The sequence below is a fragment of the Cherax quadricarinatus genome, chromosome 14, assembly GCF_038502225.1.
Source record: "Cherax quadricarinatus isolate ZL_2023a chromosome 14, ASM3850222v1, whole genome shotgun sequence".
NCBI lineage: Eukaryota > Metazoa > Arthropoda > Malacostraca > Decapoda > Parastacidae > Cherax > Cherax quadricarinatus.
In genome coordinates, this window is record NC_091305.1 from 7,008,014 (window position 1) to 7,035,747 (window position 27,734).

General features: G+C 40.2%; 2 long non-coding RNA genes across 3 annotated transcripts in view; one reads left to right on the forward strand and one right to left on the reverse strand.

The window, feature by feature from the left end:
• Positions 1-11,226: 11,226 nt before the first annotated feature.
• The window catches only part of LOC138852675 (uncharacterized), a 41,890-nt gene continuing 25,382 nt past the window's right edge, over positions 11,227-27,734 (reverse strand). The window contains exons 1-2 of one of the 2 annotated variants that reach the window (XR_011391996.1): positions 21,687-21,771; positions 11,227-17,632 (exon numbers count right to left, since the gene is read on the reverse strand). This is a non-coding gene — a long non-coding RNA (uncharacterized lncRNA). Of the gene's footprint in view, positions 17,633-21,686; positions 21,772-27,734 lie in introns of those variants that run through there. The other variant, XR_011391995.1, reaches the window with a different exon arrangement.
• On the forward strand, positions 14,309-21,687 carry LOC138852676 (uncharacterized). The gene is made up of 3 exons (XR_011391997.1): positions 14,309-14,389; positions 17,462-17,646; positions 21,347-21,687. It is a non-coding gene; the product is annotated as an uncharacterized lncRNA (long non-coding RNA).

A 27,734-nucleotide genomic window follows, 5' to 3' on the forward strand; every position in this document is an offset into this window, starting at 1 on the left:
AAGTCCCTCCACAAAATATTACCCTGCTCACACTCCAACAGCTCGTCAGGTCCCAAAAACCATTCATCTCCATTCACTCCTATCTAACCCTTTCAGGGTTTCGAACGTACTAGTACGGCTTACGCACCAGGATTTTTTACATACTAGTACGCCTAAATTCTAGCACCCTCAAATCTAGTGAGAGAAAGCTGGTAGGCCTACATATGAAAGAATGGGTCTATGTGGTCAGTGTGCGCAGTATAAAAAAAAACCTGCAGCACACTGAGCGTAATGAGAAAAAAAAAACTTTGACCGTGTTTTTGGATTAAAACAGTGACTTTGCACTGTATTTTCGTATGGTATTTATTGTTGTATTCTAGTTATCCTGGTCTCATTTTATAGAATTGATGACATATTACAGAAATTGAGATGATTTTGAGTGGTTTTACAATGAAAAGTATCTTGAAATTGAGCTCAGAGTAGCAGAAATTTTCGATTTTTACCAAAGTTCAAAAGTAAGCAAATCATGCTAAGCATCCAATACACGTCAACTGGTGAGTCTAATATTCCTTCACAAGTGCGCCGATATTATTTATACCATTTCTACACTAATACAGTAGTCTGCATAACAGTAAATCTTCTATTTTTTGTGAGAATAAAAATTCAAAGTGGAAAGCAAAAGAATGTAAGAGGGACGTGGGGACGTGACTAACGAACAGAGGAAATGTTATTTTAGTTCCAGGAATGTCTTTCTTGTTTATTCTGGACCCTATTTGGAAATTGGCATCATTTGAAATTTGTGTGAAATTTGCAAAATTGCTAAATTCTGACCACTGTATTGGATAATTGAAATCGGTAAATGGGTGGTTTCTTGTACTCATTCGATAGAAAAAATGGAGTACTAGCGAAATAGTTATAATTTTTGTCGACTAGTGCACTGGAATTGGCCGAAAATAGGGCTCAAAGTTGGCAAAATTGCTGACGCGTAAACATCGTCGAGACTACTAACTTTGCGAGAGCACCTGGAGTTTACCTGGAGAGAGTTCCGGGGGTCAACGCCCCCGCGGCCCGGTCTGTGACCAGGCCTCCTGGTGGATCAGAGCCTGATCAACCAGGCTGTTGCTGCTGGCTGCACGCAAACCAACGTACGAGCCACAGCCCGGCTGGTCAGGAACCGACTTTAGGTGCTTGTCCAGTGCCAGCTTGAAGACTGCCAGGGGTCTGTTGGTAATCCCCCTTATGTATGCTGGGAGGCAGTTGAACAGTCTCGGGCCCCTGACACTTATTGTATGGTCTCTTAACGTGCTAGTGACACCCCTGCTTTTCATTGGGGGGATGTTGCATCGTCTGCCAAGTCTTTTGCTTTCGTAGTGAGTGATTTTCGTGTGCAAGTTCGGTACTAGTCCCTCTAGGATTTTCCAGGTGTATATAATCATGTATCTCTCCCGCCTGCGTTCCAGGGAATACAGGTTCAGGAACCTCAAGCGCTCCCAGTAATTGAGGTGTTTTATCTCCGTTATGCGCGCCGTGAAGGTTCTCTGTACATTTTCTAGGTCAGCAATTTCACTTGCCTTGAAAGGTGCTGTTAGTGTGCAGCAATATTCCAGCCTAGATAGAACAAGTGACCTGAAGAGTGTCATCATGGGCTTGGCCTCCCTAGTTTTGAAGGTTCTCATTATCCATCCTGTCATTTTTCTAGCAGATGCGATTGATACAATGTTATGGTCCTTGAAGGTGAGATCCTCCGACATGATCACTCCCAGGTCTTTGACGTTGGTGTTTCGCTCTATTTTGTGGCCAGAATTTGTTTTGTACTCTGATGAAGATTTAATTTCCTCGTGTTTACCATATCTGAGTAATTGAAATTTCTCATCGTTGAACTTCATATTGTTTTCTGCAGCCCACTGAAAGATTCGGTTGATGTCCGCCTGGAGCCTTGCAGTGTCTGCAATGGAAGACACTGTCATGCAGATTCGGGTGTCATCTGCAAAGGAAGACACGGTGCTGTGGCTGACATCCTTGTCTATGTATGTGAAAACACTCACTTCTTCCATACTCCTCTCCAATGTGATATCCAATTTTTCTTTATCTAAATCATTTGATACCCTCATCACCTTACTCTTATCTATGGTCACTTTCAACTTTCTACCTTTACACATCCTCCTAAACTCGTCCACTAACCTTTGCAACTTTTCTTCAGAATCTCCCATAAGCACAGTATCATCAGCAAAAAGTAACTGTGTCAACTCCCAATTTGTATTTAATTCCCCCTAATTTAATCCCACCCCTCTCCCCAACACCCTAGCATTTACTTCTTTTACAATGCCATCTATAAATATATTAAACAACAATGGTTACATTACACATCCCTGTCTAAGACCTACTTTTACCAGGAAGTGATCTCCCTCTCTCCTACACACCCTAACCTGAGCCTCATTATCCTCATAAAAATTCTTTACAGCATCTAGTAACTTACTACCTATTCCATACACTTGCAACATCTGCCACATTGCTCCCCTATCCACTTGTAAAGTAAAAGGACACAAATGCAACTAATGTGACATTTTATTGTGGCAACGTTTCGCTCTCAGGGAGCTTTATCAAGCCATTACAAACAATACATGGACACACAGGGTATATGAAGGCTCAGAGTGAGGTGCAATACTAGTGAGGTACCATTTCGATGTTCACTAGTGGTAATAGTAGTAGTAGTAGTGAGTAGTAGTAAGTAATACAATATGGTAGAGCAATTAATTCGTACATGAGTAAAAGGATACAAAAGTATTACTTAGAGCAATTTTCTCATGTACGAATTAATTGCTCTACCATATTGTATTACTTTTGTACTACTACTACTACTACCACTAGTGAACATCGAAATGGTACCTCACTAGTATTGCACCTCACTCTGAGCCTTTATATACCCTCTGTGTCCATGTATTGTTTGTAATGGCTTGATAAAGCTCCTGGAGAGCGAAACGTTGCCACAATAAAATGTCACATTAGTTGCACTTGTGTCCTTTTACTTTACATATTGTCGGTAATTCTACCAACTTTATTACAATATCTTCAACTTTCAACATCTCACAAGGCATGTTCATGTGACTAAATTCATTAATTATGTAAACAGCCGACTGTTTCTCAATCAATAAATTTGCAAATTGTAGTTCATAATTATTGTAATTTATTTAGCTAACAAAATGTTGTGACCCAGCCCCTGGATTCATCATATACCTACCTGAGTCATTTGTGGAGGTCACCACCCCTGCCTAACGAAGCCATCAAACTAACTCAAATAGTCAACGAAAACCTGAAGCTATCAGTACACTTACCTTGAGGTCACCTGTTTCCACTCAAGCCTTAAGTCACATAGCCTGCCTGTGTATAAAATCTATCTCATGTACCTTTTTTAGCTTGCTGAAGAGGGTCTCACTGAGAAACTGCAATATAGTGCTCATCTTATCTTCTATTTTAGTGTTTTTATGTGGTGTTGTTTGTGCCAGTGACCAGTATTTATTAACCATAATCAATAGAAGAAATTTCAAGCATTTTCCTGATGTATCCACCACACTCAAGGAGCATAGAGTGCATTGAGCACCTTATGAATGTGACTGACACACTCACAATTTATTTATCTTTTTAAGTGTGATCAAGTTATATATTAAGGTATAACATATTTTGAGATATTATAGTGAACATACCCAGCACTCCCCAAATCCTCACCCCAACTGAGTCCAGTATGTACTGCAATTTCTCAATGCTGTGACTATTGTATAACAATGTATGAAAAGGTATGTACTCCAGGATCAAACATGGGTCTTCTGGGTGGGATAAACACATTAAGTATTACAACTGAATATCATATCTGAAATAATCAAATCACTGTAAACTCAGTCATGCCTATGGTATCATAACATGACCATTGTAAATATTTAAATGACTGTCAATACCATACTTTTATGCTTTTCCATAGTTTAACTGGTAATGTGTGTGCCTCTAACCATTGGAATTAACTCGAGATAATCAAATATTTTTTTGCATAAAATGATGGAGTCAAAATGATAAATGTATAAAATTTAACAACATATAGGCTCCAATGAAATTTTCCCTAATGAGTAAAGAACAAGATTTCAAGAAAAAAGCAATGTTATTTTTTATGTCCCTGATATCAAATAACTAGGCATCTTAATTAATAAACAGTACATGAATGTTATCTGGCTTTGATCAATGTAAATAAATTTACTTTTAGATTTAAAACAATGCCTATAATTACTCTATGATATACAAGTGTTTAAGCCTAAACTATAAAGATGTACTGAAACATATCAACATGATGTTAAGCTGGGACAATGATGGCTAAGAACTTGTCCCTACATGCACCAACTTACTTCTGACCTGTCGTTGTAACTCCTAAGTACTGTATGACCAACTTGTGCTTGGAGCACAATTCTTAGAGAAGCACCTTTCTTGGCTAAATATACAAGTATATACAAACTGCCATTTAACTAACACTGCTAGTGCACCAGTGACAGTTAAATATGTATATAAACAGTGACAATATCTATGCAGTTAGCAGGGACAGGTACATGTCTCATCTTGCCAGGACAGGGGCAAATGTGTGACCCAAGTATTTCACAACCTGGTGGTCACATAGTTATGTACAGGACCCAGGTGGGTCCAAGGCAACCTGGGGTATGGTGGAGGAAGTTAAGGGTTCCAACAGTAAGTCGGAGAAGGATTAAGACTCAAAGGGATCAAGTAGAGAATGCCAAAGGTCTCCTAACTATGGTAGTTTAAATCATAAGTTTTGTGAAAGTCAGGGTCATCTAACATAATAACAGCAATGTACTGAGGAGACCAAGGGATCTAACTGTATAAAAAAAATGGCCAAGAACTCTGGAGATTTGACTTTAGACAACTTTTAGGTCAAGATAACTGCATTCAATAGCATAGTAAAGGTTCCCAGCAACAGTTACAAAATCACTAGCTTCAAGGGTATAAGAAAAAGCATGTAATTCTTAAGTAAATAACAGGACAAAAGGTAAAAAATGATAAAAGTCTTAAGGCTAACCTAATACATATGAGGGTTCTACAAAAGCAATTACAAGAATTAAAGACCTTGTTTTTAACAGAAATTTAAAACTAATTTATTTTTAAATACAGTAGTTACAAAAATCCATAGTTTGAGAAGAAAGTCAACAGCATGAGGATCACCATTTCCAAATTTTGTTTTGTGCAATTTAGTTTTCATGGCATGATTAATTCAGAGCTGGGTACATGTACAGTAGTCTGAGAATAAATATTCTGAATATATTTTTAAGATTTTTGGTAGGAAAAAAGAATTATAAAGAATTGATTGCATAGAAAAACAAAAGAACATGGTACAGTATTTGTTTTGAAACTACTGAAGGAAAAACAATGAAATTGGATGATGTATGCAATGAAATAAATTACAATATGAATCTGTAAGCTAAGAGATGTCAAGATGAAAATTCAAGCTTAATGGTATATTGTTACTACATTTCAATAGTGAGTTAAAGCAAAGAAAAATACACCCAGATTAATTTACCATTTCTGACTTTAAAATTATCTATCATATTTCAAGAACTGTTACAATGGGCTAATTTGAATACATGATGTACTGTACTTTGCTGTGATTTAGTTATAAATGAGGATTAATAGGAGCAGCAGGTAAATGCAGAGGTATGCAAACAATAATGCTAAATACTATTGATGGAATACAGAAGCAGCTTCATAGTATTTAGATGCACCATAATAAACAATCATAAAAACCATAGTTAAGAGGGCAAAATGTGATGAACATTAGAAGGTAAAAATAAAAAACAGCAAGAGAAATGAAGGCCCTGCAGGTGATGGGGAAGCTGAAGGCACAGATACACTCTGGCACAGGACTCAAGGGCAACACTTCCAGCATTTTACATGTATTAGGGGTAACTATTTCAACTTTTCACAAGGTTCCAGCATGGCTCCTCTTCACAGGAATTGGGACTATATGCTCAGTTTCAGATGCACCATCAAAGTGAAGTGATAATGACTTATTAACCCTTAAACTGTCCAAGCAGATCTACATTCACATGCGTAGTGCTCCAAGAGTAGATCTACGTTTCTTTTACATATTTTAAAAAATAACAAAAAAAAAAAGAAAAAAAACGTAGATCAAAGTTTTTTTACACGTTTTCAAATCTAAAAAAAACAAAGATCTACTTTTTTTACATACTTTCAAATGTTGAAAAAACGTAGATCTACGTTTGGACAGTTTAAGGGTTAATATTAAAGATTGGTTACTCATGGTAAAGTCATTTTACAATATGCCGCAGTTAAAATTTATAATATATTTTTTGAAATTCAAAATTCCCCTACAAATGTATGTATATATGTACTGTAGGCATGTATGTGAATATTTTTACTGATTTAATTTTTACTTAACAGTAATTACAGGAATACACTTATGCTTATGGTGTCCCTCTTTCTATAATAAACTTGAATACACTTATGCTTATGGTGTCCCTCTTTCTATAATAAACTTAAGTCATATGTTGTATATTTTGAAAGTTTTCAGAAGTTTAAGCACACATTACTTCCTCGTTGAATAAACTTTGGCAAATTTGCCATTTTGTCGAGTACTGTACCATATTTTCTATTATCTTCTCTGCATCTCATGCCTTTTTGTTTAAAATAGTATCCTCTTGGTTACCATGTTGTTGGCTATAAAAAAACTTAAGTTTAATTTTTTCATATAAATTTATAAATTTGCATGTGGTTTTTGCTCCAATCATTTACCATTGGCTTCTCAAGTCACAATGCTGCTGCAGAAACAATTCACAACTAACTTACAAATTGGAGATTAAACTAGATAACATTTTGGTTCATTCTGGACTATTATCAAGTTATGAAAGAGAAAATAGTTAAATGCCAGAAATCATGTCAGGTGATAGCTAAAATCAGGTCAAGTGAATAGAGGTTAGGCAAGTGAGGGTCAGATCAAGTCATGTGTGTTCTGAATAAAAGAACATTTGACAATTTATTATATAGTACTGGGAAGGCAAGCAGGGTGGTCATCTTAACATCTCTTCACATGACCTGGTTTTTGGCTTTCACTTGTTTTTTTTCACTCATGGGTTGATAATGATCTTGGATGGACTAGCTTCATTTAGTTCCATCTTCAGTTTGTGGCTTAGTCACAAAAAACTTTTGAAAGTCATTGGTTTTTCTTTGTAGATCACATTTTTTAATTCTTGGATTGATTTTATGGTATTCTTGATGTATTGTAATTCATTCATTCATTAGGGATTTGCCGGTACTTCCGACCGGGGTCTTCTCCAGATGGTGACCCGGCGTGTATTGTAATATATTTTGTCTGCATTTATACATATGCACATGCTACACTTCTACTGCATATCTGAATTTTATGTTAACATATATTGTAAATAATTTCTTTAACAGTCAGCTATTCATATACAGTAAAATAATTTCTCTCATTTTGAAATCTAATATTCATTTTATTTTCATACAACCAAATTTGCAATTTTAACCTTTTTTTACCCAAAAATTATCTTGGAATTTCAGAACATTTCAAAAACAAGCAAAAATTTATTCTGACACTTATCTCCAATTCATGATTTTCTTATGGAACGATATTTTCTATTTTTTTTTATATTCTGGAATGACCTCAGAAATTTGGAATGTTCTAGATAAGAGCATGAATTTACCACACAGTATGGCATTAATTCATAATTTCATTTTTTTTTTTCCAAATAATAATGCTTTCTGAAATTTTGAATTTTGAACATTCTCTGACATTCAGAATTAACATAAGAATAGTGGAGCACTGTAGCAGGCCAACTGGCTCATGCTAGACAAGTCTTACTCTCACCCAGCCACTACTGAATAAAAGTAGAAATTCTTACTTTCTATTTGAAAAATCTTTATAATTCCAACATTTGTTACCAAAGAGAGAAAATTCATATTTCTATCATACTCCAGTCTGGCAAGAAATGGGCTAGATAGATGCTAAACTACAAATTTTGTAAGCCAGAAAATGAGATATACGAAAGTCAAGAAAACCTAACTGTAGACTGAACAATTTGTGACAATTATAGTATGGACACCACAATACTTGAAATGAAAACTAACTAGAGCATATTTTTGTATAAAAGTGTTATGGGACTATGGGACCCAAGACATATTGTTTTATATAAGTAACAGTTACTCTGGAATACCTAATTATATTGACTTAATGGGGACTCAGCTCTAAATGTCATAAGGGCAGATCACTTTAATGACATTTAGAGCTGAGTCCCCATCAATTCAATATAATTAGGTATTTCAGAGTAACTGTTACTTATGTACAACAATATGTGTTGGGTCCCATAGTCCCATAACAAAAAGTATATGCCCAGTATTTATCTCCATATAACTCTGCATGCTTCACCAAAACATGGCATGCAAATTATAAAAAAAAAAAAGAGCCAAGAGCATTGTGCCATCTACTGGCACAGGTCCAGAATAAAACAAAACTTTTGAATGTGTAAGAACAAAGGATGCTGTGGAACCTTATAAGTGCTGTGAATACCAGCTCTGAATTTGAATTTGAATTCTCTATCTTCATGTGAATATGAGGGTAATTCAAGATAAGTCAAGGAGTTCAGAGTCAAAGAAAATCCAAGATGAGAGTGCAACAATGGGAAATACAAAGATAGTATGCCATTTCCTCCATCATAGGAGCTGGTACAATGCAGTGAGATGCTCAAAATTTGGCTCAGGTATAGAATCATCAGGTAAGCTTGGTATTTATGCAGGTTCTGAATGTGTACAATGTTGCAAGTCTTTGTAAATAGTGTCTGTAATACATGTGTACTATTGCAGTGACTATCTTCACTTCATTATGGGTGGTGTTGGAATACGGAATACCAGACTGGAGACATTTAACTATATTGAGGGTATGATGTGAATTGGACACCTCTCTGCACACATTAGTCCAAGTAAATAAGAAATTACAGTACTGTATATGAAAGCTATCTTAAAATATATTGTAGCAAAAATGCATAAGGTTCACAACTGGACCCTTTATGAAAATCTATTACTTACAATTATCCCAAGACCATTTGCTTCCCCAGGTGTTCAAAGATTTTATCAGTCAATATTCTACATGAATCCTATTCCCACTTACCTGATACACTCATTAATTTACCATACATATTTTGAAAGCTCCAGCAACTTAACTAAGAACTGGCCAGTGATACCTTCCCAATCCTCTTCATGTTGTACTGTGGTTTTTAGGCAAAGACTGACTGTTACCTGGCTTATAAAGCAATGATTGTTTTTCCCCAACAAGTATTGTGTAAATTTTCTGTTGTATTAAGTTTGTGAAAATAAATCTGTACAACACAAAATTGTCATCTTTCATTGATATCAAATAATACAAACTAAATTTAAGTTGATGCAAGATAAATTGAGCAGGATTTAATTAAATTATATTACATTAAATATAGCCATGTTAGGAAAGATTTACCATGTTACCTTTGGTGTATAATTATAAACATATTATACCTGGAGTATGTTTGGAGGGTGCTTTGGGGGTAAATGCCCCCATGACCCAGTCCATGACCAGGCCTTGTGGTGGATCAGGGCCTGATCAACCAGGCTGTTACTGCTGACAGCACACATGATCACTTTCAGCACAGCATCATCACTTTTGAAGGTAGTTAGCAAGTTATTTTTGGTGTTGAGTGGGCACCTAGCAATGCCCCAGACTCCAACCATCATTCAATCATGTTAATGTCACCAACTTTCCTCTTATTGCAGTGGAGGATTACTGGTCATTTTTTTTTATCACCCTACCACTGACTGTCACACCTTGCATCATTATGTTCTGGAATGCGATAAAATTAATGAATTCAGAGACAACTCACTCATAAATGTTCAAGAAATGTCAGAGTATTTTATCCACAGTGGTACATTACCAACCATTCTGGAAAAATACAGACTCTTTCCACTGTAAATAATGCATTACCACTTAAACATCGTGTGTGTGCGTGTGACCTAATTCATGTCTGCATAAATAATTCATTATGACTGTAACCAGATATAATCATGCAAATAGTTCATTACCAATGTAATGTGTTCAGTTATCAAAACTTTGCAGCCCAGTCCCTGGATGCATTATGTACCTCTGTAATCTTTTGACTATTTCCCACAGGATGGGTATGGGGTGCATAATAAAGATATTAAATTATAACTACTGCTACACTGTGCCAGCATTGTGGTTGTGGTGGGAATCTGCATGTAATCATGATCCTGCAAGATTCCCCAGTGCAAAAACCTGATCCATTTGTGTGATTTTACAGGTGTATGAATGCCTGCTGTATGGCTTGTGTTTTTTAAAACAAGAGGAGGAGGGGCAACACAGTACTGGCCAAATGGCAAACCACCTGCTTGAGCCAGTGCCTCAGCTGATAGTACACTTAGCTCACACAATGAGTATCTGTGGTTTGATTCCTGGCATGAGTGGAAATGTTGGGCATTTTTCCTTACACCTGTTGTCCCTGGTCACCTAGCAGTAAGCAGGTACCTGGGTGTTAGTTGACTGTTGTGGGCATCATCCTGAAGAAGAATATTTAAGGACTCCAATGGAAATAAAGCACACTGACTTCATTGGGTTATCCAGGGTAGCTAACCCAGCCTCCATTACTGAAAAGGGAAATTTAATGCCAAATTCCCAAAATCCAAGTGGAAAGTGTTACAGCCAGAAAATGCCAGTGGATGGTGTAGGAAGCATTGTGCACAATGCTCCCATCACTGCCATCATGTAGGACAGATTCTTCAAGCTAATACAAGAATGTGGTACAGTGATCGATTGATCGATCTGAACCTGAGGGTATTTATGAATAGATGACAACAAAGCAAATTAGATTGTGACAGCTACATACCAAAATTGCAGGGGTGAGCAATCCTACTTTGAAGCAAGAAATCTTTTAACATTAGCCTTCCATGCTTAATGGTAGCTGATCACCTCTCAAAAGTCATCCTGACATCCAATACAAGTGTTGAGGTAGGTAGGTAGGGCAGACAGATGGGTGGGCGGGCATGGAACACTTGGGAATACTGGAGATGGAAATAAATGGTATAAAATACCGACAGAATGGAAATATAAACACATATGCAGTATAATGTGATCCTTTATTGACAACGTTTTGCCCACACAGTGGGCTTTTTCAAGTCACTTGAAAAAGCCCACTATGTGGGCAAAACATTGTCAATAAAGGATCACATTATACTGCATGTGTGTTTATATTTCCAATACTGGAGATGTTCAATGCACAACAACTGCAAACAACTTTTGACCTGTCACATTACAGGAGGCAAAGTTAAGTGCTAGACATGGTAGTGCATGTACTAGAGCTGGGCTGCAGGATCATCAAGGACAGGAAGCACTTTGCTGAGGGTGTGCAGGTTCTGTGCCTGTCACTAGAGACCTGGGGCTGATAAATCAGAAATTTCCTGACCACATGTCCTCCATACCTGCAATCCTGGGAGAGGGGCAGTATGTAGCAGGTGGTGATTCATGTTCTTCTATTTTCCTGCTGCTAGTATAGCAAGAAAATTCCCCAAGCTGTCAAAATGATTTAAGTGGCATTTTTTTTATCTATAACATTCAGCATCTCCAGAGAATCAATGCTGGTGAAGGGAGAACCCCACCACATGCTGTACACCTAGTGTCTGGCATTTAACCATACACCTGCCTTGGTACCAAAGTACTGGAAGACCAAGGTCAAGCAGCACCTGGATGATGTGTGATGAGGGGTAACATGATCTGTACTACAAGGTGAGGCCATTGAATGGTGGTGGTCCCTAAGAAGACTGATCAACTCTGGTGCACTGTATATTTTAAATACCTGAATACCAGTTGCAAGAAGGAAAACTCACCACACACCAGCACCATTTGACATGGTGTCCAGTGTTCCCCTCCACATGTAAAAACAGTAGCCAATGCATATCAGGGGTTTCACCAGGTGGAAATGAATGAATCAAGCCAGTCTTTCACAATGATCACACTATGGGGAAGTACCATTACAACCACACCCCAATGGGTCATTGTTTTGCCTCATATGCATATACAAAGAGGTTCAATGATCTTAATGAGGGTATAGCCAATAAACATATGTGCACAGACAACTCCCTATTCTATGATGTCAGTTTTCCAAAGTCATTCTGGTACATAGGGAGCTTCCTCGGGACTTGCAGCAAGAATGGAGAAGTGTTACACCTGGAAAAGTTCAAGTTCTGCCAGCAAGAGGTGAAATTCTTAAGATTTCATTTAGAATGGGAGGGATACCAACCCACAGGAAACAGACTGGCTGCCATCAGAGATTTCCCAATACTGAGTTAACTCATCACCAAAATAAGGTCATGGCATGAATGAATCAACCAACTTAAACATTCATTGCCAAGACATCTGTCAGGCAACCTTTCAGGGATCTCCTCAAGAAACACATGGGAAAAAGGTTCACTGGAGCCAGCAGCTGCAACAGAAATCTGAACATTCTGAAGACACAATCTGGCAGGTGGCAAAGAATAGGCTAGTATATTATGACAAATCCCAACCAACAGTGGCCATCACTGACTGGAGTAGAGAGAGCACTGGGTTTGTAGCCCTGCAGCAATATTGCTGCTGCACTTTGGTTGAAAAAGCCATTCTGCTGCTCAGGCAGCTGGCACTATGTGAAAGCCACCATCTGATGTCAGCTGAGGGCACACTACTGGCTTTCTTTTATGCTTACCAATGTTTTATTACATGTAAACTACATTATTTTAGTACCACAAAAAGGAAATAAAAAAGACTGGACAGTAGTCTAGTGCTTGAGGAAGGCCCACCTATTCCTCACCTTAGTTACTGATTACCAGCAAACTGAAGGCTCTTTCTCTTCAAGAAGACACTTTAATACCAATTCTGTGTCAGATACCTTCCTGGGAAAACACTGCAGTGGACCCTCTCCCCAGTTATCCTGTGCTGGAAAGTAGGGACTATCTGCAACATGAGGAGCTAGTGGTGGCCCCTTTGGCAACACTAGCAGTGGAGGATGGAGTAGTGTTGAACTAGAACATGGTGGTGAGTGTAACAGTGGCTAATATTAAATATCAACTGTTAATCAAAAGAGTAAGGACATGGGACTGGTCCACTGGCCAGGCCCAAGAGATGCCCAGTCCCAAGGCCTTCTACAATGTGAGGGAAAAGTTGGCCATTGTGGATGAGTTGGTAACCTACATGTACACACAAGGGTGAGTGCATCTGGTAATCCCAGATTCTGCTGCTCAGTGCTACATTCAACACAGAGCCTGGGACTGGAAGCTGATTTTCAGTAACACTGATCACTGTGTGAGACTTGTGAAATGCACATGTCCAACTTAACTGCCAAGTGTAAATGGCTTATACAGATAGGCTGACATGTTGGGTGGAGGTGCCATACTTTCCCAATGACTCATCAGCTGTCCTCCTGAAGTTGGGTGGCTATTTTACCAGGTGGGAGAGGCAAGACTCCTGAAGAAATCTCTATGAATGGAGGTATTACCTTTTCTAGTGATGAAATAATTTTTTTTTTCAAAAACTGCCAAGGGGTGTCACTATCCTCAGTCTAATAGACGAGCAGAGGTTGCAATTTATGTGATTAAGCAGAAAGAAGGCAACCTTCTGGCAAAAGTACTCTCCAAGACTCTCCTACAATATTTCAATACACCCCTAAGATAGACAAGTTACCTATGCAACTGGTTACTGGGAGACAACTGTGACTGTACCCATGGACAGGCAGTACTGTAGGGTAGACCAGTGTTGGAGGAAGATGCACAGCAGTGAGATGCAGATGGCAGAGATCATGGAGAGAGTCAGAGAGAAAAATGATCAAGGTGCCTGGAGGATGCCAGCTCCCAGGTAGGAGATGAGGTAAGGATGCAAGACCCCACCACTGTTATGGGGCTATAGGACCCAACATGTATTTATAAGTAACAGTTACTCTGGAATACCTAATTATATTGAATTGATGGGGACTCAGTTCTAAATGTCATAAGGGCTGATCAACCTTATGACTGAGAGGCAGCTGGGTCAAGCCTATTTTTCTCAATATAATAGGTTATACTATAGACGCATAAACACACAATTTAAATAAGTACGTAGTTTATAAAATTGTATTTCTTTTTGTAAAAGTAAAATTAAGGGTGGTAGAATTGTGGTAACTGGAGAATTGTGCTTGGCAACAGTCTTTTGTTTTGGTGGGAGGAGCTTAGCTAGTCTTTCTCTCTCTCCCTCTCTGACTCTCTCTCTCTGTGGCTGACCTTCAACCTGGCAGGATCTCTGGGTCCTTCTTCTATTTTTTGGGGCAGTATGTGTGCTCCAGGGGTGAGTTTTTATAATTTAAGCTGTGGCCACCATACCCAGGGTGACTAAAGTGTGTCAAAACACTGGTTAGCCCAGAGTTATGTCAAGAAGAGAGAAGGACAAAAGTTAATAAGATACACCATGTGGGAGAACAGCTATGGAGTGTGTAGATCTTTGTTTTTAAAGTGTGAGGCTGTAATTGTATATTCTGTACATATCTATTGAGAATACAGTTATATTTTTATAGTAGTAGTTTACATAACCTGTGAAGAGGGCTGGTGAGAGGATATCAGACACTCAAGATGATCAGCCATGATGTAAGTATTACCCCTAGACAGATAAGGCCATTAAGTAAAAAGCTACCCCACACTAGAACATGTAGTGAGAACCTTACTATCAAAGTAATAAGGGACAAACCAACTTAACAACCACAAAATTGTGGAACAGGACAAGTGTGGTTTACTGGAGTAGGGAGGTTTCCCCCAATGCACAATCAAGCTAGATGGGAGTGGGTGGCTGACTCAGGAGATAGGGAAATGCACTTTACACTGTACTACATAAGTGTGCTAGCTGGGTGACTAGTTTCTCCACTGAATGGGTATGCATGAAATGATCCTAGTCTTTGTGCCAACTAAAAGAAAGCTATACATTTTTACTGCCAGCTTAGGCATTTTGCCCTGACATGCTCATGGGCAGTTAGGTTTCTAAAGCTCTCAGCTTAGATTTTAGAATGGCTAGATCTATTAATGCACATTCATTCCCACCTACATTTTACAATTGCTGCATGGTGATTTACTGTAATAGTGGTCGAGTTCCTAGGGGTCATTAGAGCCCAATGCAATATATTACACAGAATTTTCTTATGAACTGATATTCAAATTAATAAATATGAAATAAAAAAATTTAATCTTGCACCAAAAGTAACTTAGCAACCTAGCCTAACCTAAACTTACTAGAATTCACCTAATATAAATTAATCTTACTTGCCATAATCCAAATTTAACATCAATGAAACATGGTTCACTAGTTTTGTGACATTTTGACTGATTTTTTTGCCAAGCTAATATGCTCTTCTTGCCTAGCAAAATAACTGAGTTTTATTAATTACACCAAGCCAGCAAATTCTGGCAATAAAGTACAACACAATTCACACACATGCATGCATACACAATTGCACATATGTGCACTCAAGTATATCCCCCCACCCCCCCCCACACACATACTATATACTGCAGATAAAATATTAGAGCTATCACTCTGGCTGAAGTTTCATGAAAAATTCTGAACACTGTAATTCAATTGGCACAAGAGGCTTTGCTAAGTAGATGTAAACTTTCAAAATAAATGGCAAGACACAGGCTATTTAATAGAATTTTTTCTTTAATGAATGAGCATGTAGAGTATCTTTGCAATACTTAAGAGCATCACAGACTATCACAATCATAATATGCTGCCATCTTCTTCTTAAACATTAAAGCTACTCACAACCACTTTTCAGCTCACCATAAGTAGTAAACTTTTGCTAAGTCACCAACAACCAATACTTACTTGACTTTTGTTAACCAATTGTTGATCAAATTATAAAAGGTTTCTTTATGATTATGATATAACCACCTTGTCTTCAAACATGGTACTGTACTTCAAACTGTTGCTAATATTAGTGACGTGTTCATCAGTAAGAGTCTGACATCACAAATTATGTTGTGATATGGACATAATTTTTGCTCATCTACTGCAGTGACTCAGACCCCCTACTTGGATGTCAAATACTACTGAGATCCTATAACCTTTACTGTAATCTTCATGACTACAAATTACAAATACTTAAATATTGTAAGAAAATGCTGTGTAACCTTATCCAGTAGTAAACATATTATTCACAGAGTTGAGAGAGCCATATGTGAGAGACTAGAGAAACTCCTGAGTTCTTGTATATTATGACCAAAATGCTTAGTTAGTGACTCAAACAATGGATGCTATATATGAGAGTACTTGATGAAATTTACTTGCCTTAATTTCATCTTAGTGATAATGTTTGCGAACATTAACTAAACCTTTGAGCCGTTGTTTTAACAAGTAACTACATCTCTAAGATTGCCTCTAAGAACTCCCTTATCAGTTATCATCAATTACTGTTTACTACTGATAAAAAAGGAAATCTATATATTATAACAAATTATAAAATGCAGTAAGATCAATACTCCAAAATGATTCTTAGAGCTAAATGTTGTACATGAATGAATGTTTTGGAGTAACCAAAACAAGTGTTTATTGTGTTCATTGAGTGCATTCTTTATCCTTTGTTATAACTAGAACTGACAAAGCCTGATAAGGAATTTCTTTAACACAACCTGACTATATGTTCTCCACTCCTCAAATGTGAGGCATCACAGAAAACCTTAATCTTAAAAATTAATTACCATCATTCCCTGGACGTTGCAGTGTTACCGAATCGGAAACAAATAACGATCGGTTGCTAAAATGTGCACCATTTTCTACTGTAAATTATCTGCACACCAAAACATTTTTTTTTATCTATATATCCATTTGAAGATGAGAATTTTCCCACCCAAGAGTCACAATGGATGAACAAGAATTTAGACATTATAAATATTTAGCAATATCTTTTAACTGCACTGTAGGGCTTTAAACTTATTATATCAAATAGTATCAGAAATACATCAGATCAAGGTTAATGCAGCAGCACTCAGAAAGATATGAAAATTCTTTACATTGTAAAGAGAATTCTCAGCTTTCCCTCCCTAAAACTTGCCTATCACTTTCAACATTATTTAACTTCTCATGAGAGTATATGTACTGTATAAAATATTATGAAGTTCAGTATAATAAGGCTTTATTAACTTCATGTTTATTGAACTTAATAACTTTTAAGTGCAGAAGATAGAGACCTTCTTGCTTTTAGATGTTAATAAAAATATCTATGGCAGTTTACTTACGTTATTCCACATAATTTACTAACAAATGTTTTCATATTTCAGCTCATGTCTTCAGTGGCTACTACAACTGTCAATCAGTTAAGGTCTGTCTTTCTCTCAAACATTGAACTGTTTATAAAAGATTCATTCGTTGCAGATTCTAGTGGACTTTGGATGCCAAGCAATAAATGCCGGATTCCAACCTGAGAGGGCTCTAGGTCCCTGAGGGTTCCTAGTGCCAGGCGGGGTTTCAGACATCAGATTCAGTCTTCGAGGCATCTGACATGGTCACTCGACTGGTGCCGGGACTTGCTTCCCGAGAGCGTTCCTGGAAACATAAATGCAAGTTCGGTTAAAACACTTTGCTTTATTTTAAAAGAAGAAATATCTATTTTACTCACATAATTATGTATATCTGTATGCAGAGAGACAGGAAAATGTGATTGGGGAGGGGAGAAGGGAGAAAGGAAGGTAGGGAGGGAGGGAGAGGGAGGGAGGGAGGGAGGGGAGGGAGAGGGAGAGGAGGGAGAGGGTGGGGGGGGGGTGGGAGGGAGAGGGGGAGAGAGGGAGGTAGGAAGAGAGGGAGGGAGAGAGAGAGGGAGGAGAGAGAGAGAAGAGAGAGAGATGGGAAGAGGGGGAGAGAGAGAGAGAGGATGTGAGAGAAGAGAGAGGATGTGAGAGAAGAGAGAGAGAGGATGTGAGAGAAGAGAGAGAGAGAGGATGTGAGAGAAGAGAGAGAGAGGATGTGAGAGAGAGAGAGAGAGAGGATGTGAGACAAGAGAGAGAGAGAGAGAGAGGATGTGAGAGAAGAGAGAGAGAGAGAGGATGTGAGAGAGAGAGAGAGAGAGAGGATGTGAGAGAAGAGAGAGAGATGTGAGAGAAGAGAGAGAGAGAGAGGATGTGAGAGAAGAGAGAGAGAGGATGTGAGAGAAGAGAGAGAGAGAGAGGATGTGAGAGAAGAGAGAGAGAGAGAGGATGTGAGAGAAGAGAGAGAGAGAGAGGATGTGAGAGAAGAGAGAGAGAGAGAGGATGTGAGAGAAGAGAGAGAGAGAGAGAGGGGATATGAGAGAGAGAGAGAGAGGATGTGAGAGAAAGAGAGAGAGAGAGAGAGGATGTGAGAGAAGAGAGAGAGAGAGAGAGAGGATGTGAGAGAAGAGAGAGAGAGAGGATGTGAGAGGAGAGAGAGAGAGAGAGAGAGAGAGAGAGAGAGAGAGAGAGGATGTGAGAGAGAGAGAGAGAGAGAGAGAGGATGTGAGAGAAGAGAGAGAGAGGATGTGAGAGAAGAGAGAGAGAGAGAGAGAGAGAGAGGATGTGAGAGAAGAGAGAGAGAGAGAGGATGTGAGAGAAGAGAGAGAGAGAGAGAGAGGATGTGAGAGAAGAGAGAGAGAGAGAGAGAGGATGTGAGAGAAGAGAGAGGGAGAGGATGTGAGAGAAGAGTGAGAGAGGATGTGAGAGGAGAGAGAGAGAGGATGTGAGAGGAGAGAGAGAGGATGTGAGAGGAGAGAGAGAGGATGTGAGAGAAGAGAGAGAGAGAGAGAGAGGAGAGAGAGAGGAGAGAGAGAGAGGAGAGAGAGAGGAGAGAGAGAGAGAGAGGAGAGAGAGAGAGAGGAGAGAGAGATAGAGAGAGATAGAGATAGAGAGATAGATAGAGAGATAGATAGATAGATAGATAAGGAAGAATACTATTATGAAGTGTCTTTAATAAAAACTTTCCTTGAGAGTCCAGGTCACTAACTTCTTAAACATGCTTTCCGTTTAAAGAAACTTTTCCATCATGCATTGAAATTTATTGCAATGTATATCAGTGTATCCAGTACTTAATAAATATCACACAATACAGTGTGCTTTGCTAAGTTTAGGATAATAAGAGCAAAGCAGCATTATACCGAGTGCTAGGCTAACAACCAAAGGGATCTAGGTTTAATTTTTGGGCAAGGTGAGATGTAAGGGCAAGAATCCCTAAACCTACCAGTAAAGAGGCACCTATGTGTTAGCTGACTATGGTAGGTGGCATAGTGGAAGGTGATAGTATACCTTAGATAAGGCTGGAGCATTGTACTGAGCTAAGCTCTTAGACTGAATTCATGCATGAAAAAAAAAAATTGAGACCAGGAGCATTCTGAAATGAGCAATTTCTAAACTAAAATAAAAGACTATGGATTTATTAAAGAGATGAATATCTGCCAAATCTATGATTCTGTCCCAATAACTGGCCAGCTGTCAACTTAATATTAACAAAAGTGGCACTAATGCATAATGTCTAGTCTGCTGTTTATTCAGTTAATATATAAATAACTGTTCAAATACCAGAAGCAATAAATATAGGTAAGAGTGTATTATTTTCTTTAACATTGCAAGAGAAAATCTGATATGTGGGTAGGTGGGTGGGAAAAAGAACTTTGTTGTTTGCTTGTCTGCAGCCTCATGAAATATTGGAAATTGTAAGACATGCAATACCTAGAAATGACCAGATAAGTTGTTGACCCAAAACTGGATCACCTCTACTTCATAGTACAGCACCAGGGTTGTATGGCTTATACTTACATAACTAATTACTGTATTTCAATCTACTGTACCATGCAAAAAGAGATGCAATGTAAGAATATCATGAACACAAGTGATGCCAATGGAGAATATATATTTGCTCACCTCATCTTGCTAATAATAATTTAAAGGCACTAACCACTACAGAAGCTGTATACAGAATTTCAGATGCTGACATAATAAACCTCAATGGGAATCTTATAAAAGCTTATATGCAACAGCTTTAACAAAAATCACCTAATGCACAGATCTGTCAGATATTTAATTTTTTTTTAAAATTCCAGAGGTGCTTGTTTTTATGAAACCCTACAAGAAGCTTTGGTGTGCTGTAGTCCCAAGCTGAACAGTCTGATGGTCTAGTGAACATGTTAACTGAACTTGAAAAAACAGTTACAGTATATCTAACTTGAAGAGCAATCCACCATTAAAAATTACAGTGAACAAGTTAAAATCATGAAAAGCCAAATAAACTCTATTCAGTGAAAAAGAAGATAAAAATTCCACAGACTGGAAAACTCAATGCTTGTTATCCGATTTACTTAATAAACAACTTTGTCAAATTAAACCATTTTGGCTAGTTGATGCTGTTGCCATAAGGAACCCAATGTTCATACAAACTATCACACAAGGTTATGACCTAAAATTCCCCCCTCTTTAAAGTTGAGCAGAATAATTACTCATTATTACGCCTAGTGTTATCAAAGAAGTATTCTGATACTTAGATATCAAATTTGATGAGATTTCATAACTTCTCAAAAAAGAAATACTTCATTCTGAAAAAAATATCTTTGTAAATGAGTGCCTCACAAAAGAGCAAGAAATTTTTTTATTAGGGCTCAGAAGTCTGTCATTTTCGGGCCACCCTGCCTTGGTGGAAATCAGTCAATGTGTTAAAAAAAAACCAAGTGCTAAACCCAAGAAATCTGTCTGAACAATGGAGATAAAATGTACCAATGTTTTGTAAAAGGTTAAACAAACTATGGCTATACAAAAACAGCCTCAATGATTCTGTTTTAACTATGACAGAATGAGTTGAGCTTTAGCTCAAAGCTTCATGTAGCATAATGATGTGTGTACTTCCCTGCTAGCTAAATGATTTTTCTTTCTCCCTGTCACTATTTTATTATTAAACTCTGATGCAATAATCAGTGCTATTCCTAATGTTTACTTATTTATTTTTATTACCATGAAATTTTAGCATTTCCTTAACAAGGAGATACCACTTTAATTTCTCACTGTTAATTATATATTTACTGCCTTTACTCAGAATCCATTGCTTCCCTTAACATCAAACTCATTAAAACTAGAATTTATCCACTAATTTCTTACATTGTATGCAAGATTAGAACAACAGGGACCTGACTAACAAGGTTTCCAGTTGCAATGTTTTGCACTTATGACATTGGCAATTTAGAATCAATTAATTACTAATGAGCAAGTTTTCTGCAATTCCTATGATGGTGCTGCTATATTTTTACACTTTTGTTAACCCTTTCAGAGTTGGTGCCATACTAGTACGGCTTGCATGCCAGGGTTGGTGCTGTACTAGAATGCATAAATTCTAGCGCCTTCAAATCTAGTGAGAGAAAGCTGGGGGCCTACATATGAAAGAATGGGTCTATGTGGTCAGTGTGCACAGTATAAAAAAATCCTGCAGCACACGGTGCATAATGAGAAAAAAAAAACTCTGACCATGTTTTTACTTTAAAACAGTGATTTTGCAGTGTATTTTCATATGCTATTTATGATTGTATTCTAGTTTTCCTGGTCTCATTTTATAGAATGGAAGAGATATTACAGAAATTGATATGACTGATTCGTTTCACAATGAAAAGTACCTTGAAATTGAGCTCAAAGTAGCAGAAATGTTTGATTTTTGACAAAGTTCAAAAGTAAACAAATCATGCCACGCGTCCAATACACATCAACTGGCGAGTCTAATATTCTTTCACAAGTACACTGATATTATTTATACCATTTCTACACTAATGCAGTAGTCTGCATAACAGTAAATCTTCTATTTTTTTTGTGAGAATAAAAATTCAAAGTGGAAAGCAAAAGAAATGTAAGAGAGGCCTGGGGACGTGAGTAATGAACAGAAAAAATGTTATTTTAGTGCCAGGAATGTCTGTCTTGTTTATTCTGGACCCTATTTGGAAATTGGCACTTTTGAAATTTGTGCAAAATTTGCTAAATTGCCAATTTCTGACCACTGTAGTGGATAGTTGAAATCGGTAAATATGTGGTTTCTTGTACTCATTCGATAGAGAAAATAGAGTTCTAGCGAAATAGTTATAATTTTTGTCGACTGGTACATTGGAATTTGCCAAAAATAGGGCTCAAAGTGGACGAAATCGCCAGTGCGTAAGCATCATGGAGACTGCTAACTTCACGAGAGCATAATTCCGTAAGTTTTCCATCAAATTTCATACTTTTGGTGTCATTATGATCGGGAAAAGATTCTCTATCATTTCAAAATAAAAAATAAGAAAGGGTTAAGTGTTAGTTTTTCCAAAATGCATTTATATTATATGTATGTTTATTTTATACATATTTGAGAACTCACATTTGTTTGGTAAAGATTGGTCAAGAAATATGAAGTGTGAAGGTGGTGTGGATGTGAGGGTAGTGTGGGTGTGAGGGTAGTGTGGGTGTGAGGGTAGTGTGGATGTGAGGGTAGTGTGGATGTGAGGGTAGTGTGGGTGTGAGGGTAGTGTGGGTGTGAGGGTAGTGTGGATGTGAGGGTAGTGTGGGTGTGAGGGTAGTGTGGATGTGAGGGTAGTGTGGATGTGAGGGTAGTGTGGGTGTGAGGGTAGTGTGGGTGTGAGGGTAGTGTGGATGTGAGGGTAGTGTGGATGTGAGGGTAGTGTGGATGTGAGGGTAGTGTGGGTGTGAGGGTAGTGTGGGTGTGAGGGTAGTGTGGATGTGAGGGTAGTGTGGATGTGAGGGTAGTGTGGGTGTGAGGGTAGTGTGGGTGTGAGGGTAGTGTGGATGTGAGGGTAGTGTGGGTGTGAGGGTAGTGTGGATGTGAGGGTAGTGTGGATGTGAGGGTAGTGTGGGTGTGAGGGTAGTGTGGGTGTGAGGGTAGTGTGGATGTGAGGGTAGTGTGGATGTGAGGGTAGTGTGGATGTGAGGGTAGTGTGGGTGTGAGGGTAGTGTGGGTGTGAGGGTAGTGTGGATGTGAGGGTAGTGTGGATGTGAGGGTAGTGTGGATGTGAGGGTAGTGTGGGTGTGAGGGTAGTGTGGGTGTGAGGGTAGTGTGGGTGTGAGGGTAGTGTGGGTGTGAGGGTAGTGTGGATGTGAGGGTAGTGTGGATGTGAGGGTAGTGTGGGTGTGAGGGTAGTGTGGGTGTGAGGGTAGTGTGGATGTGAGGGTAGTGTGGGTGTGAGGGTAGTGTGGATGTGAGGGTAGTGTGGATGTGAGGGTAGTGTGGGTGTGAGGGTAGTGTGGGTGTGAGGGTAGTGTGGGTGTGAGGGTAGTGTGGGTTTGAGGGTAGTGTGGATGTGAGGGTAGTGTGGGTGTGAGGGTAGTGTGGGTGTGAGGGTAGTGTGGGTGTGAGGGTAGTGTGGATGTGAGGGTAGTGTGGATGTGAGGGTAGTGTGGATGTGAGGGTAGTGTGGATGTGAGGGTAGTGTGGGTGTGAGGGTAGTGTGGGTGTGAGGGTAGTGTGGGTGTGAGGGTAGTGTGGGTGTGAGGGTAGTGTGGATGTGAGGGTAGTGTGGATGTGAGGGTAGTGTGGGTGTGAGGGTAGTGTGGGTGTGAGGGTAGTGTGGGTGAGGGTAGTGTGGGTGTGAGGGTAGTGTGGATGTGAGGGTAGTGTGGATGTGAGGGTAGTGTGGATGTGAGGGTAGTGTGGGTGTGAGGGTAGTGTGGTTGTGAGGGTAGTGTGGGTGTGAGGGTAGTGTGGGTGTGAGGGTAGTGTGGATGTGAGGGTAGTGTGGATGTGAGGGTAGTGTGGATGTGAGGGTAGTGTGGGTGTGAGGGTAGTGTGGATGTGAGGGTAGTGTGGGTGAGGGTAGTGTGGATGTGAGGGTAGTGTGGGTTTGAGGGTAGTGTGGATGTGAGGGTAGTGTGGATGTGAGGGTAGTGTGGATGTGAGGGTAGTGTGGATGTGAGGGTAGTGTGGGTGTGAGGGTAGTGTGGATGTGAGGGTAGTGTGGATGTGAGGGTAGTGTGGATGTGAGGGTAGTGTGGATGTGAGGGTAGTGTGGATGTGAGGGTAGTGTGGATGTGAGGGTAGTGTGGGTGTGAGGGTAGTGTGGGTGTGAGGGTAGTGTGGGTGTGAGGGTAGTGTGGATGTGAGGGTAGTGTGGGTGTGAGGGTAGTGTGGGTGTGAGGGTAGTGTGGATGTGAGGGTAGTGTGGATGTGAGGGTAGTGTGGATGTGAGGGTAGTGTGGGTGTGAGGGTAGTGTGGGTGTGAGGGTAGTGTGGATGTGAGGGTAGTGTGGGTGTGAGGGTAGTGTGGATGTGAGGGTAGTGTGGATGTGAGGGTAGTGTGGATGTGAGGGTAGTGTGGGTAGTGTGGATGTGAGGGTAGTGTGGATGTGAGGGTAGTGTGGGGGTGAGGGTAGTGTGGAGGTGAGGGTAGAGTGGGTGTGAGGGTAGTGTGGATGTGAGGGTAGTGTGGGTGTGAGGGTAGTGTGGATGTGAGGGTAGTGTGGATGTGAGGGTAGTGTGGGTGTGAGGGTAGTGTGGATGTGAGGGTAGTGTGGGTGTGAGGGTAGTGTGGATGTGAGGGTAGTGTGGGTGTGAGGGTAGTGTGGGTGTGAGGGTAGTGTGGATGTGAGGGTAGTGTGGGTGTGAGGGTAGTGTGGGTGTGAGGGTAGTGTGGATGTGAGGGTAGTGTGGATGTGAGGGTAGTGTGGGTGTGAGGGTAGTGTGGGTGTGAGGGTAGTGTGGATGTGAGGGTAGTGTGGGTGTGAGGGTAGTGTGGATGTGAGGGTAGTGTGGGTGTGAGGGTAGTGTGGGTGTGAGGGTAGTGTGGATGTGAGGGTAGTGAGGCTGTGTGGGTAGTGTGGTTGTGAGGGTAGTGTGGGTGTGAGGGTAGTGTGGGTGTGAGGGTAGTGTGGATGTGAGGGTAGTGTGGGGGTGAGGGTAGTGTGGGTGTGAGGGTAGTGTGGATGTGAGGGTAGTGTGGGTGTGAGGGTAGTGTGGATGTGAGGGTAGTGTGGATGTGAGGGTAGTGTGGGTGTGAGGGTAGTGTGGATGTGAGGGTAGTGTGGATGTGAGGGTAGTGTGGGTGTGAGGGTAGTGTGGATGTGAGGGTAGTGTGGGTGTGAGGGTAGTGTGGATGTGAGGGTAGTGTGGGGGTGAGGGTAGTGTGGATGTGAGGGTAGTGTGGATGTGAGGGTAGTGTGGGTGTGAGGGTAGTGTGGGTGTGAGGGTAGTGTGGGTGTGAGGGTAGTGTGGATGTGAGGGTAGTGTGGATGTGAGGGTAGTGTGGGTGTGAGGGTAGTGTGGATGTGAGGGTAGTGTGGATGTGAGGGTAGTGTGGGTGTGAGGGTAGTGTGGTTGTGAGGGTAGTGTGGCTGTGAGGGTAGTGTGGGTGTGAGGGTAGTGTTGATGTGAGGGTAGTGTGGGTGTGAGGGTAGTGTGGGTGTGAGGGTAGTGTGGGTGTGAGGGTAGTGTGGGTGTGAGGGTAGTGTGGATGTGAGGGTAGTGTGGATGTGAGGGTAGTGTGGATGTGAGGGTAGTGTGGGTGTGAGGGTAGTGTGGGTGTGAGGGTAGTGTGGGTGTGAGGGTAGTGTGGATGTGAGGGTAGTGTGGGTGTGAGGGGTAGTGTGGATGTGAGGGTAGTGTGGATGTGAGGGTAGTGTGGGTGTGAGGGTAGTGTGGGTGTGAGGGTAGTGTGGCTGTGAGGGGAGGGTGGGTGTGAGGGTAGTGTGGGTGTGAGGGTAGTGTGGGTGTGAGGGTAGTGTGGGTGTGAGGGTAGTGTGGATGTGAGGGTAGTGTGGGTGTGAGGGTAGTATGGGTGTGAGGGTAGTGTGGGTGTGAGGGTAGTGTGGATGTGAGGGTAGTGAGGGTGTGAGGGTAGTGTGGATGTGAGGGTAGTGTGGGTGTGAGGGTAGTGTGGGTGTGAGGGTAGTGTGGGTGTGAGGGTAGTGTGGATGTGAGGGTAGTGTGGGTGTGAGGATAGTGTGGATGTGAGGGTAGTGTGGATGTGAGGGTAGTGTGGATGTGAGGGTAGTGTGGATGTGAGGGTAGTGTGGGTGTGAGGGTAGTGTGGGTGTGAGGGTAGTGTGGGTGTGAGGGTAGTGTGGCTGTGAGGGTAGTGTGGATGTGAGGGTAGTGTGGGTGTGAGGGTAGTGTGGGTGTGAGGGTAGTGTGGATGTGAGGGTAGTGTGGGTGTGAGGGTAGTGTGGGTGTGAGGGTAGTGTGGGTGTGAGGGTAGTGTGGGTGTGAGGGTAGTGTGGGTGTGAGGGTAGTGTGGATGTGAGGGTAGTGTGGGTGTGAGGGTAGTGTGGGTGTGAGGGTTGTGTGGGTGTGAGGGTAGTGTGGGTGTGAGGGTAGTGTGGGTGTGAGGGTAGTGTGGGTGTGAGGGTAGTGTGGATGTGAGGGTAGTGTAGGTGGGAGGGTAGTGTGGGTGTGAGGGTAGTGTGGATGTGAGGGTAGTGTGGGTGTGAGGGTAGTGTAGGTGTATTTATTTATTTATTTATTTATTTCCAATTTGTGCACACATACAGAGGTACAAAAAAAATACAGATAAGAGCAGTATGCCAAAGCCACTTATACTATGCATAGCATTACGGGCTGGCTTAAAATTAACTTAAGATTAACTAAGCAATGATTATTATTATTATTATAATCAAAAAGAAGCGCTAAGCCACAAGGACTATACAGCGCTGCTACTAAGCAATGATGAAATCAGTGATAAAACATTAATGTAAACAGATAACTATAAAGCACAAGTGAGTATTACAAAGACAGGTCATATGGTTGCATTCAGTTAGGTAGTGATTCTGTTAGGTAGTGTATTTAAAAAATAATAAAGTTAGATTGGGTTTTAGGTTTAACATTTATGTGATATAATTGTGAGAAACATTTAAGATATACAATTTATAATGTTCAGTTATTCAGTATTTATTTGGTTTTGGGTGAGTAAGTAATCTTTGAGAAGAGACTTGAATTTATAAACAGGTTGTGTTTCTTTTATATTTACAGGTAATGAATTCCAGATTTTAGGGCCTTTTATGTGCATTGAGTTTTTGCATAGTGTGAGATGGACACGAGGAACATCAAAGAGTGATCTGTGCCTTGTGTTATGGTCATGTGTTCTGTTGAGGTTGGCAAGGAGATGTTTGAGGGGAGGGTTAATATCAGAGTTAAGTGTTCTATGTATGTAATAGGTGCAGTAATAAGTATGGATGTTTTGTATGGTGAGTAGGTTTAGTGTAATTAAGGTGTTTTATCTCCGTTATGCGTGACATGAAGGTTCTCTGTACATTTTCTAGGTCAGCAATTTCACCTACCTTGAAAGGTGCTGTTAGTGTGCAGCAATATTCCAGCCTAGATAGAACAAGCGACCTGAAGAGTGTCATCATGGGCTTGGCATCCCTAGTTTTGAAGGTTCTCATTATCCATCCTGTCATTTTTCTAGCAGATGTGATTGATACAATGTTATGGTCCTTGAAGGTGAGATCCTCCGACATGATCACTCCCAGGTCTTTGAATACATTCACCTCCTCCATACTCTCTCCCTCCAATCTGATATCCAATCTTTCATCACCTAATCTTTTTGTTATCCTCATAACCTTACTCTTTCATGTATTCACTTTTAATTTTCTTCTTTTATATACCCTACCAAATTCATCCACCAACCTTTGCAACTTCTCTTCAGAATCTCCCAAGAGCACAGTGTCATCAGCAAAGAGCAACTGTGACAACT